Below are 11,160 nucleotides of genomic sequence, written 5' to 3'. Positions count from 1 at the left end.
CGAGGTGCAGGGGGGCCCTCGCTAAGCCGAATACTACACTGGTAGTCAAGCCCCCGGACACTCACTACAAAAAAATACCCTTCCGTGATAATACGTGTTTGTCACAGTAGTCGCGTTTTTTGTCATGCATGTACATCCATGACAAATTTATGACAGAATCAAGATAGTCATACCTGTGCTGTCGTAGAAGTGTTCCATGACATTACCAAAATTATCATCACGGAAGTGTCCACTTCCATGACGATAAATCGCGCGTCACAGAAGTGCTTTCGTCAAGGGTGACCGACACGTGGCATCCACCGTAACGAAACACCGTTAAGCTATCGGGTCGGGTTTTGGATCCGATAACCCGTTAACAGCCGCGACCAATGGGGATTTTCCACGTGTAAAATCATCATTGGCTGGAGGAAACACGTGTTGGCTCATCATTGGGACAGATGTCATCCACTCATTGGACAGAAGGCGCCTATGATACGTCGACACGTGGCACGGCCCGTCAAGTTTAAATGGGCCGGCCCAACTAAAGGCCCACAAGATTTTGCGGACCATAATGGGCCGGCCCAGCTAAAGGCCCACGAGATTTTGTGGACTATAATGGGCTGGCCCAGCTAAAGGCCCAGAAGATTTCACGGGCCATAATGGGCCGGCCCAGGTAAAGGCCCACAAGATTGTGTGCCATAATGGGCCGGCCCAGGTAAAGGCCCACAAAATTCTTGCGGATCATAATGGGCCGGCCCAGCTAAAGGCCCACGAGATTTCGCCGACACTAATGGGCCGGCCTAGCTGTAGGCCCACAAGATTTTGAGGACCCTATTAGGCCGGCCCATTAACTGGCTGCCATGTTTTGGGCCGAATGCAGGCCCATATTTGATCCGGTCCATTAATGGCCTGCCACGTTGCGGGCCTAATAATGGGCCATATGAGATCCGGCCGTTAAAAGCCTCCCACGTTCTGGGCCAAATCACGGCCCAGATCAGGTCCGGCCCTTTAAGAGGCTTTGGCCTCAATTATGGCCCATATTAGATTGGGCCTGTTAACTGGACGCTATGCTTTTGGGCCCACTTGCTAAAGGCCCATTTAGTAATTCGGCCTGATATTAGTTTCGGCCTGATATTAGTTTCGGCCTGTTAAGGGCCCGTTTAACATTTCGGCCCTATATTAATTTCGGCCTGTTAAAAGCCCGTCATATAGTTGGGCCTAACTACGGCCCGGTTTGCATCCGGCCTGCTCGCAGCCGATATCTGATTGGGCCAAACAAGGACTGAGACAATTTTGGCCTGTTAAAAGCCCATGATTTGATTCGCACAATCATGGGACGGGGTCCATTTCGGGTTGCTGCCGGCCCGTGAGCTGTTCGGCATGTTTCAGGCCCAACCTACTTCTCAGCCTCCTAAAAGCCCATTGAGTTTTCTTGCGAAAAGAGGGCCGAGGGTTACTCGGCCTATTAAAGGCCCGAATCTACTAGTGGGCCAGTTTGACGAGGCCCATGATGCGGATCATACATCGTGCTTGCATGACGGCCCGATTATGTACCGTAATTTTACGGTTTGGCCGATTTACTGCGAAGACAGGATATTTATACAGTAAAATATCTGCAGCATCGTGAATAAGAAAAAACCTAGACTATACAATAAAGAAATTACGGCATATTACATCCACTGGGCATCAAAGTTCGCCACTATGATAATAAAGCACAAGCAGACAACAGATTACATACACTGGGCATCAAAGATCGCCACCAGTGCAAATAAACACGCCGACAAAATAATATACAAAACCGACAACACTTCAATAGAGTTCAAGAAAGGTTAGCCCTGCTGGCGAGCTGCAGCGCAACCACCTGAGCAAGATGATGAGACTGCGCTTGTTCAACACTTATATCTTCCTCACTCTGAAAGATAAACAAGCAGACATATGACAGGTTTTGCACATAAAAGTATCAGTGCTGACAATTCATCACATTTCTTACTGACGAATAAAGTGACACAGTTTAAAATTGCATTAACACAATATGGTATTGTTTAGGTCAAGACATGGCAGGAAATGACATTGTGAAGGAGTTGGCAGCTTCAAGACACCACTGGATTACAGATCAAGAACTCATAAGTATCAATGGTTAGTGTGTTGTCAATTTATCCCATTTCAGATTGGCAAATAAAGAGACGGTTTAAATAATAGTAGAATGATATGACATTGTTCATAGTTAAGACATTGCAAAATATGACATTGTGTTGTAGTGGGTAGGTTCACCACACCACTGGATTACGGGTGAAGAACAGAAGCATACATGCAGTGCAAAAGAAGATCACTTGCTCTGTATAGTTTAATTTACATGGTATGAAGAAGGAACTTGGTTGTACAACTGAAAACTTAAATTGAGAAGGACAAACTTTTGTTTATGAACTACATAATAAACTTTAAACATGCAATTTGATGCAAACACCAAAAATAAACAGTTGTTGTAGTCATGCCTAACCAAATATACACAACAAAGTTTGAAGGCTTGAGAAGGATAAACTTACATTACTGGTGAAGACAGGCTCTATAAAGCCCTTGTCCATGCTGATGGGGGGGGCAATTCAAGAAGTTTACCACAAAATCTTCTTGATAAGCATTGCCTTTATTCTACATTTTGTTAAGAGTAAATACATATGTGATAATATACAAAAATGGAGAATATTTAAGATAAGATGAAGAGTGATGCTACATAACCAAGTAGCTATAAATGTATGTGCAACGATACAGGCAAAAGGCACAGCCAAGAGCAATGCACAACTAAACTTCTTCAGCACCAACCTTATGGTAAGAGTAAATATAGATCTGATGTGTAGAAAATGGAGGGCAAAGGTAAATAAGCTGCAGAGTGATGGTACATGAACAACTACCTGTCAATATAAGTACACTGCTAAAGGACATCATGTACTTACAAGAACAATGCAGAGCTAAAAAATCATTGGCATTGGATATATTCAACACTAATGTAACCATTCATACATATCAGATAATTTGGAGCGAACAATTGATAAGCAAGCTATCATGCATACTGTTGTCACATAATGAACAAGGTATGTATGCAAGTATAGTGATACAGGACAACAGGTACTAACAAGAGCAAAGCAGCGGGCAACATATTTGCGATATCCTGTTGTTCTTTTCAAACCGGAATTCTTCTTCGAGCAGATTTCCTGCAAACAAGATCCGTAAGGCACATGCGGAAAAGTAGAAGTTCAAATTGTCATTTGATTTCATAGACAGTACCTCATCCTGGGAACGAGACCAGTGCATAACAAGGTTTTTCCATTCAATGTCTTCTAAATTTAGCATAGGTGACTTCACCGGAAATTCGTTTATAGACTTGCCATCAAAGTGTGATTTCCTCAGGTAACACCGATACTGCTGCAATGCTTCCTTGAAAAGCACAAGCAAGCTTTGCTCGTCATGACTATCCAGATTGACCCTCGCCTAGTTACAACAATGTAATGTAAATCATTGATGTGTTCAATCAGCAGAAAACAGGAAAATAATAACCATGAATAATAGCACTTACACGTAAGTTGGACAGGAAGATGTGAAAATGGTGTTTGTCTTCACTATAATCTTCCCATGATGGGAATATATGCACGTAGTCCCTAACAACATTGAAAGCATTGTCTTTTAAACTGGGAATAAATGGAATGGGGTCCAATCTGCAGGAATTGGCCATCTCTGCAGTTGGGATAGGTCTTCGGCCGGTGGACTTGCTGTACTTTTTGCTAGAGTGGGATTTTTCTGTGGTACAGCTGGTGCTATGGCAAATGAAATCGGTATACCTTTTGCTGGAGTGCAGGTCCTGTGTGGTGGGCTAGTGGTGTGGCCAGTGAAGTATGGGTACAGTCTGCTGGAGTCGGTCCTACGTTTAGTGTCACTGGTTGTACAACCAATATAAGTGGGGCGCTATCTGATTTCTCCGGCACCACCATATTTTTCAAGGACTTTGCTAGTGCTCCTTCAGGTTCGGCAATCACCCTCTTCCTTTTTGATGTCTGATGCACAAGAACATCATTTGAGTGGAAAAACATGGTATGATGACAGATGGAATATGTATTGATAATGGATGGGCATGGCATCTCGAGTTATATGATGAGTAAACTAAGCAGATGGCGGTGCAACAAAGTAGAAGAAATGCAAGACAACATACGCAAGATACGCGCAATCAATAAAACCTTGCCAAATTAGAACATGCACCTTGATGGGTGAACAGGATAGGCCATCTGCCTTTGACTCCTCGAGGTTAGAATAGTCATTAGGATGATATTCTGAACAAGAATCAACAGGTGGGGAGCGTATGAGTTTCATTGCTTCCAGAATGGCACTCAATGCCTTGGTGCTAATTTTGTAAGTCATTGCAGTGTTCCACAATATTCTTCTGATGCGCGGATTCTGATATTCACTGTAATTGCGTATAATATCTGAGAACCATGAAAACATAAATAGTTATGAGATTATCTTTGTAATGCAGATGATATTCTAATATAGGGGCGCCCCTGTAAACACTTGTGTGCTATCACTGGATTCTGATGAGAGAGCTCATGTGTGCTGTAATATGGTGCGTGCATTTATATAATCTGGCACAAGTACACAAAAAAATAGGCTCCAGAAGTAAGGATAGCTGGCAGATGATAGGTTCATAATATACTATATAGAGAGTTTATTGCCAAACCATGATAACAAGAGCACACAACAACTAGGCAGATCATAGTGTACATAATAGGGGTACACCATAACCACGATATATAAATCGGGAAAGTGGAACTGGCTTGAAACTACGGTGTTGTATTGCCGGTAGTAATGGAAAGCCTATCGATCACGTACATGCCAGCTCTATCAACTGTTGACTGCAGATGTCCCTGCGCCACTTCCTGACAAGGAACATACTGTACGTACTAAATACAGAATAAACAAAGAGGAACATGTTAAAGAACAGAAGAGGAAGCATATTCTTGAGGTTCCGCTTCATTGCATACAATGTTGGTTGCCCACTCATGATGAATCACAACGCCCAAAGAAATGCAATTCCATGATGTCTCTCTATATGTGGCAATTTTGAACAAGAGTCATTAGGATCATATTCTGAACAAGAATCAACAGGTGGGGAGCGTATGAGTTTCATTGCATCCAGAATGGCACTCAATGCCTTGGTGCCAATTTTGTAAGCCATTGCAGTGTTTAGCTTCAAGACTGGACTGCTGCTAGTGCGACACAAAGCAGCTACACAGATCATAGTGTAGTTATAACGGGGAAAACCGTAAGCATCAGAGTAAAATCAGCAAAGTGGAACTTGCTGGAATATATGTGCTAGTATTGCCGGTATGGCTAGAAAGGCTTCGGATACCAGCTCTCTTCAAGTGAAGGTGCGGTACTGTTAATATCAGTGTTACTCTCAAAGGCGACACAACTCCACGCATTTCCTTGCTATTCTTATAGGATTCAAGTGGGCAGGTTACTACAAATCCTATTCCTATGTTTACAAGATCCTACGAATCAAAGAGGCTCAAAGTGTCCATCACAACCGACCGTATAGACCTCTACGCTGCAAAAGTCCCTGCTCATCTTCAGTACAAGGAACATACTGTACCACTATCATACTCCCTCCGTTCCAAAATATAAGTCTTGGTAGAGATTTCCACTATGGATCACATACAGATGTATCCAGATACATTTTAGAGTGTAGATTCACTCATTTTGCTCCATATGTAGTCCATGGTGGAATCTATACAAAGACTTGTATTTAGGAACAGAGAGAGTACATATTAAAGAAGAACGGAAGAGGAACATGGTAAAGAAGAGCAAGCAGATTTTGGATAATAAAATGTTGGTTGCGCAGTGCCCACACATGATGAACCAGAGCGCATTAAGAATGCAACTCCCAGCTGCCTCTCGACCATTTCAGGCGGTTTGTAGCGACCAGACCTCAGACGGTCAAGTCTCTGTGCATCAGTGTCATCCCTGGATCAGTAATGCTGACACGCACAGTACTCGAAGGATTTGTAACAGAGTAGCAATCACACACTTATTACATCGAATGTCTCAAAAGAGAACTTAATACAATAAATATGGCTTAAGGCCATCTAAAAACGATAACAGCGGAAGACTTGGAAGATAAGCGAGTCCATCAACTCCAACGGCATCACTGAGTATAGAACCACGACCTAAGGCACCTTACTCGTCGTATGAAAAGTCTGCAACATGAAACGTTGCAGCCCGAAAATGGGTCAGCACATGGAATATGCTGGCAATGTAACACATAGAGAGTAATGAACAAAATAATGCTATACTACATGCATATTTGGCTGGTGGAAAGCTCTATGGTTACAGTTTTGCGAAAAGCCAATTTTTCCCTACTACAAAGGAATAAATTTTATTTAACTATCATGGTGGTTGTTAAACATTGAGAATGGGTGACACCATCTCAATCCCAATTAAGTTTCAACATTAATCCCAACAAAATTAATTAAAGTAACATGATGAGATTCACATGATAATCCAAGTACTAGATACTCAAGTTGTCCATAACCGGGGACACGGCTAACCATGATTAGTTTATACACTCTGCAGAGGTTTGCGCACTTTTCCCCACAAGACTCGATCTCCTCCGTTGGGATTCTCGCACTACATGATGTTTGAGAAATGGATGACCGAGACATAGTCTTTCAGAAGCATTTGCACCTTACGATCGGGTAGACAGTATCACCTACAACCCCTACATCTGCTAGTCTACCACTGTAAGAGTTCACACAACTTAATCAACTATGCTAGAGCCCATAATAGCTTGTGGCTGCACACGGAAGTTTCTAGCATGAATAATCTCATGATCCCTTTGAGCCTGGGTGGCGGTCCATAAAAAAAACAAGCAATCGCTAGAATACCCAGGTGCCTCAATCCACCCAGATGTGTGTTTAAGTAGCCACCTTAAATTGAACCATTAATTAACAATCTCACATCTGTCATGGATACACTCACCCAATCCACGTCTACTAGCATAGCATAGCAATATAAGCAAACGTAGAAGTAACTCCCAATGGTTTGGTAATAAACAGGGCAATAGGTTCTACCTCATCAGCTACTTCCCAACCCACAATTTAATCAGATGCTAATCATGCAATTGTTTGAGGATTGATCTAATGCAATAAAACTGGGTGTGAAAAGAGGTATGATCAAAGTGTTACTTGCCTTGCTGATGATCCGTGAAACCTAGGGATTCGAAGTAGCAAGCGGCGCACTCCGGGTACTCTATCGCAAACAAACAAGCATACAATAAGTACTCGTCTAATGCATAGGTAAAAGTCAAATAAGATATCTAACCAGATAGTTCAACTTAAGAACTCCGGTTTGCAAAAAGAATCAAATCAAATGAAGCAACGAAAGTCAAACGGCGAAAGAAACAAGCTTTGTTTACTAATCTGGACCGAAGTCAAATTTTACAGTAGCAAAAACTTGTTTGAGTTGGTTAAACAGAAGAGGGTTTCGAGACGAAACTCTAGGCGCTTGAATAGCCTGATTCCGACAAACGAGCGAAAAGTTAAACCAAAACGAAAAACAGATCGGAAATCGCGATCAGAAATAATCACGGAAAATCCGAGAAAAAGAAAAATTGACGAACAGTTTAACGAACGGACGTTCGTTAACTGTAACTAAACGATGAACGCGTTCGTTAAAACGAACGAACGAGCGAACGCTCGCTAAATAAGAAAACCAAAAAAAACAAAACAAAACTGATCTAAAAAAACCCTAGGGTTTTCTAAAAAAACCGAATCGGTTTTGTTCAGAAAACCGGGCGGCGGGCGGCTACCTCGGCTCGGGGCTCCGGCAAAGTCCGGTGGCTCCGGTGGGGTGACGGGAGGCGGCGTGGGGCGGCGGGGCTGCGGGCGTCGGCGGCGGCGACCTTGGGCGGCGGGGCGGCTCGGCGATGGTGCGGGTTCCGGCGGCAGGGCTGTGGGTTCGGTGGTGGGGTGAGGGGCGGCGGCGGCGGCTATTTAAGGAGGGGAGGGGCGGCGCGGCTTGGGGAAGGGGGTGCCTCGGGAGGCGTGCTCCTCCCGGACTCGGGCGGCGGCGGCGGTCTCCGATCCGGAGACGGCGGCGGGAGGCGGTGGCGCGGGCGGGCCGGCCTGGCTTCGACTGGGCTTCGGCCCAGTCGGGCGCGCGGGAGTTTTTTTGTTTTTAAACAATTCCGCCGAAACGGAGAAAAATTCTAGAAAATAAATGTCTAAAAATGCCAAAAAAAATCACCGTCTAAATAAAATATTTAGAACAAGATGAACATTTTCTTGGCTCTAAAAATGCAATTTTGAAAAACGTGCAATTTTCCTAAATTCAAATAAAATAGCAAAACTACAAATAAAATAAGATTTGATTTTTTATTAAATCCTCAATATTTCTTATTTTTGGGAAAGTCATTTTATTCCCTCTCTCTTATTTTTATAAATGAAATAATTGAAGATAAAATAAATAAAATCAAATGATCCTATTTTCAAAATTTGAGAAAACCCAAATATGAAAATAACGAAATCCCCAACTCTCTCCGTGGGTCCTTGAGTTGCGTAGAATTTCTAGGATCAAACCAAAAATGTGAAAAAAATATGATATGCAATGATGATCTAATGTATAACATTCCAAATTGAAAATTTGGGATGTTACAAACCTACCCCCCTTAAGATGAATCTCGCCCTCGAGATTCGGGTTGGCTAGAAAATAGGTGAGGGTGGTCCTTCCATAGATCTTCCTCTCGCTCCCAGGTGGCTTCATCCTCGGTATGTTGGTCCACTGAACTTTGCAAAACTTGATAACCTTGCTGCGGGTGACTCGGCTGGCATACTAAAGAATCTTGACTGGTTTCTCCTCATAAGTCAAATCACTATCCAACTGAATCGCCTCCAGTGGCACTGTATCTCTCAGCAGTATATCAGCCATCTCTGCGTGGCACCTCTTCAACTGGGAAACGTGGAACACATCGTGAACTCCTGACAATCCTTCGGGTAATTCCAACTTGTAAGCAACTTCTCCCATACGCTCCAAAACTTTGTATGGTCCTACAAAACGTGGCGCTAACTTTCCCTTAACTCCAAAGCGCTTAACTCCCCGAAGTGGAGATACACGAAGATAAACTCTGTCTCCGATTTCGTAAACTGTCTCCTTATGTTTTGAATCCGCATAGCTCTTCTGTCTGGATTGGGCTACCTTGAGCCTATCACGAATCAACTTCACCTTCTGTTCAGACTCCTTAATCAAATCTGGTCCAAACAATTGGCGGTCTCCAACTTCGTCCCATAACAATGGTGTTCTACACCTCCTTCCGTACAAAACTTTGATAGGGGCCATCTTCAAACTGGATTGATAACTATTGTTGTAAGAGAACTCTGCATATGGCAAGTTATCGTCCCAACTAGATCCATAATCTAGCGCACAAGCTCTCAGCATGTCCTCCAGAATCTGATTGACTCTCTCGGTCTGTCCATCTGTCTGTGGATGAAAGGCTGTACTGAATTCTAGCCTGGTACCCAAAGTTTCCTGTAACTGATGCCAGAACTTTGAGGTAAACTGGGTTCCTTTATCTGATACAATGCTCCTCGGAACTCCATGCAGACATACGATTCTGGTCATGTATATCTTTGCCAACTTAGCACTGGTGTAAGTGGTCTTCACTGGGATGAAATGAGCTACCTTCGTCAAACGATCGACTACAACCCATATTGAGTCATAGCCTGAACGAGTCCTGGGCAATCCCGTGATAAAATCCATGCCTAGTTTATCCCACTTCCATTCGGGTATCGGCAATGGCTGTAGCAATCCTGCTGGCTTCTGATGCTCTGCCTTCACTCTCTGACATACATCACAAGCTGCTACATACTCCGCAATATCCTTCTTCATTCCGGTCCACCAGAAAGTATCCTTCAAATCCAAATACATCTTGGTATTTCCTGGGTGAATCGAATACGGCGAGTCATGAGCCTCCTGCAGAATCAACTTCCTGATCTCCGGGTCATTAGGCACATAAACGCGGTCCTCAAACCATAAGGTATCGTGCTCGTCCTCACGAAATCCCTTGGCTTTTCCTTTGCTCATCCTTTCCTTTATTCCGGCAATCTCCTTGTCTGTCTTTTGAGCTTCTCTGATCTTATCCATCAGAGTAGACTGTATCTCCAATGCTGCAACATAGCCTCTCGGAACTATTTCCAAACATAGCTCGCGAAGATCCTTGGCTAATTCCTTCAGTAACTCTCCGGTCATGAGTGTGTTGACATGGCTCTTGCGGCTCAACGCATCTTCTACTACGTTAGCCTTTCCGGGGTGATAATGCAATCTCATATCATAATCCTTTATGAGCTCCAACCATCTCCTTTGCCTGAGATTCAACTCCTTCTGCGTGAAGATGTATTTCAAACTCTTGTGATCCGTGTACACCTCATAGTGGTTTCCGATGAGAAAATGTCTCCATTTCTTCAACGCATGTACTATGGCTGCTAACTCCAAATCATGCGTAGCGTAATTCATCTCATGGGATTTAAGCTGTCGTGAAGCATATGAAACAACTCTTCCTTCCTGCATAAGCACTGCTCCAAGTCCTCAACGAGAAGCGTCGCAGCATACTTCATAATCCTTGCGCTGATCTGGCAGAATCAACACTGGGGATGTAACCAAATGTTTCTTCAACTCTTGGAAACTAGCTTCACATTCCTCAGTCCAGTTGAACTTGGTGTCCTTCTTCAACAGCTCCGTCATGGGCTTAGCAATCCTCGAGAAATTCTCAATGAATCTCCGGTAGTATCCTGCAAGTCCAAGAAAACTCCGGATCTCTCCAACTGATGTGGGTGATTCCCAGTTTGTCACGGTGTCGACTTTGGTGGGTTCTACTGCTATTCCTTCTCCGGATATAACATGTCCGAGGAATCCAACTTCCTTCAACCAAAACTCACATTTGCTGAACTTGGCGTATAACTGATGTTCTCTGAGCTTCTCAAGTACCAAACACAAATGTTCCTTATGCTCCTCTTCATTCTTGGAGTAGACCAAAATATCATCAATGAACACCACGACGAACTTATCCAAAAACTCCATAAACACCTTGTTCATCAGGTTCATGAAATAGGCAGGTGCGTTAGTCAGACCAAATGACATAACAGTATA

The sequence above is a fragment of the Triticum aestivum genome, chromosome 1D (assembly GCF_018294505.1).
Source record: "Triticum aestivum cultivar Chinese Spring chromosome 1D, IWGSC CS RefSeq v2.1, whole genome shotgun sequence".
Taxonomy (NCBI): domain Eukaryota; kingdom Viridiplantae; phylum Streptophyta; class Magnoliopsida; order Poales; family Poaceae; genus Triticum; species Triticum aestivum.
This window is presented reverse-complemented; position numbering follows the sequence as displayed.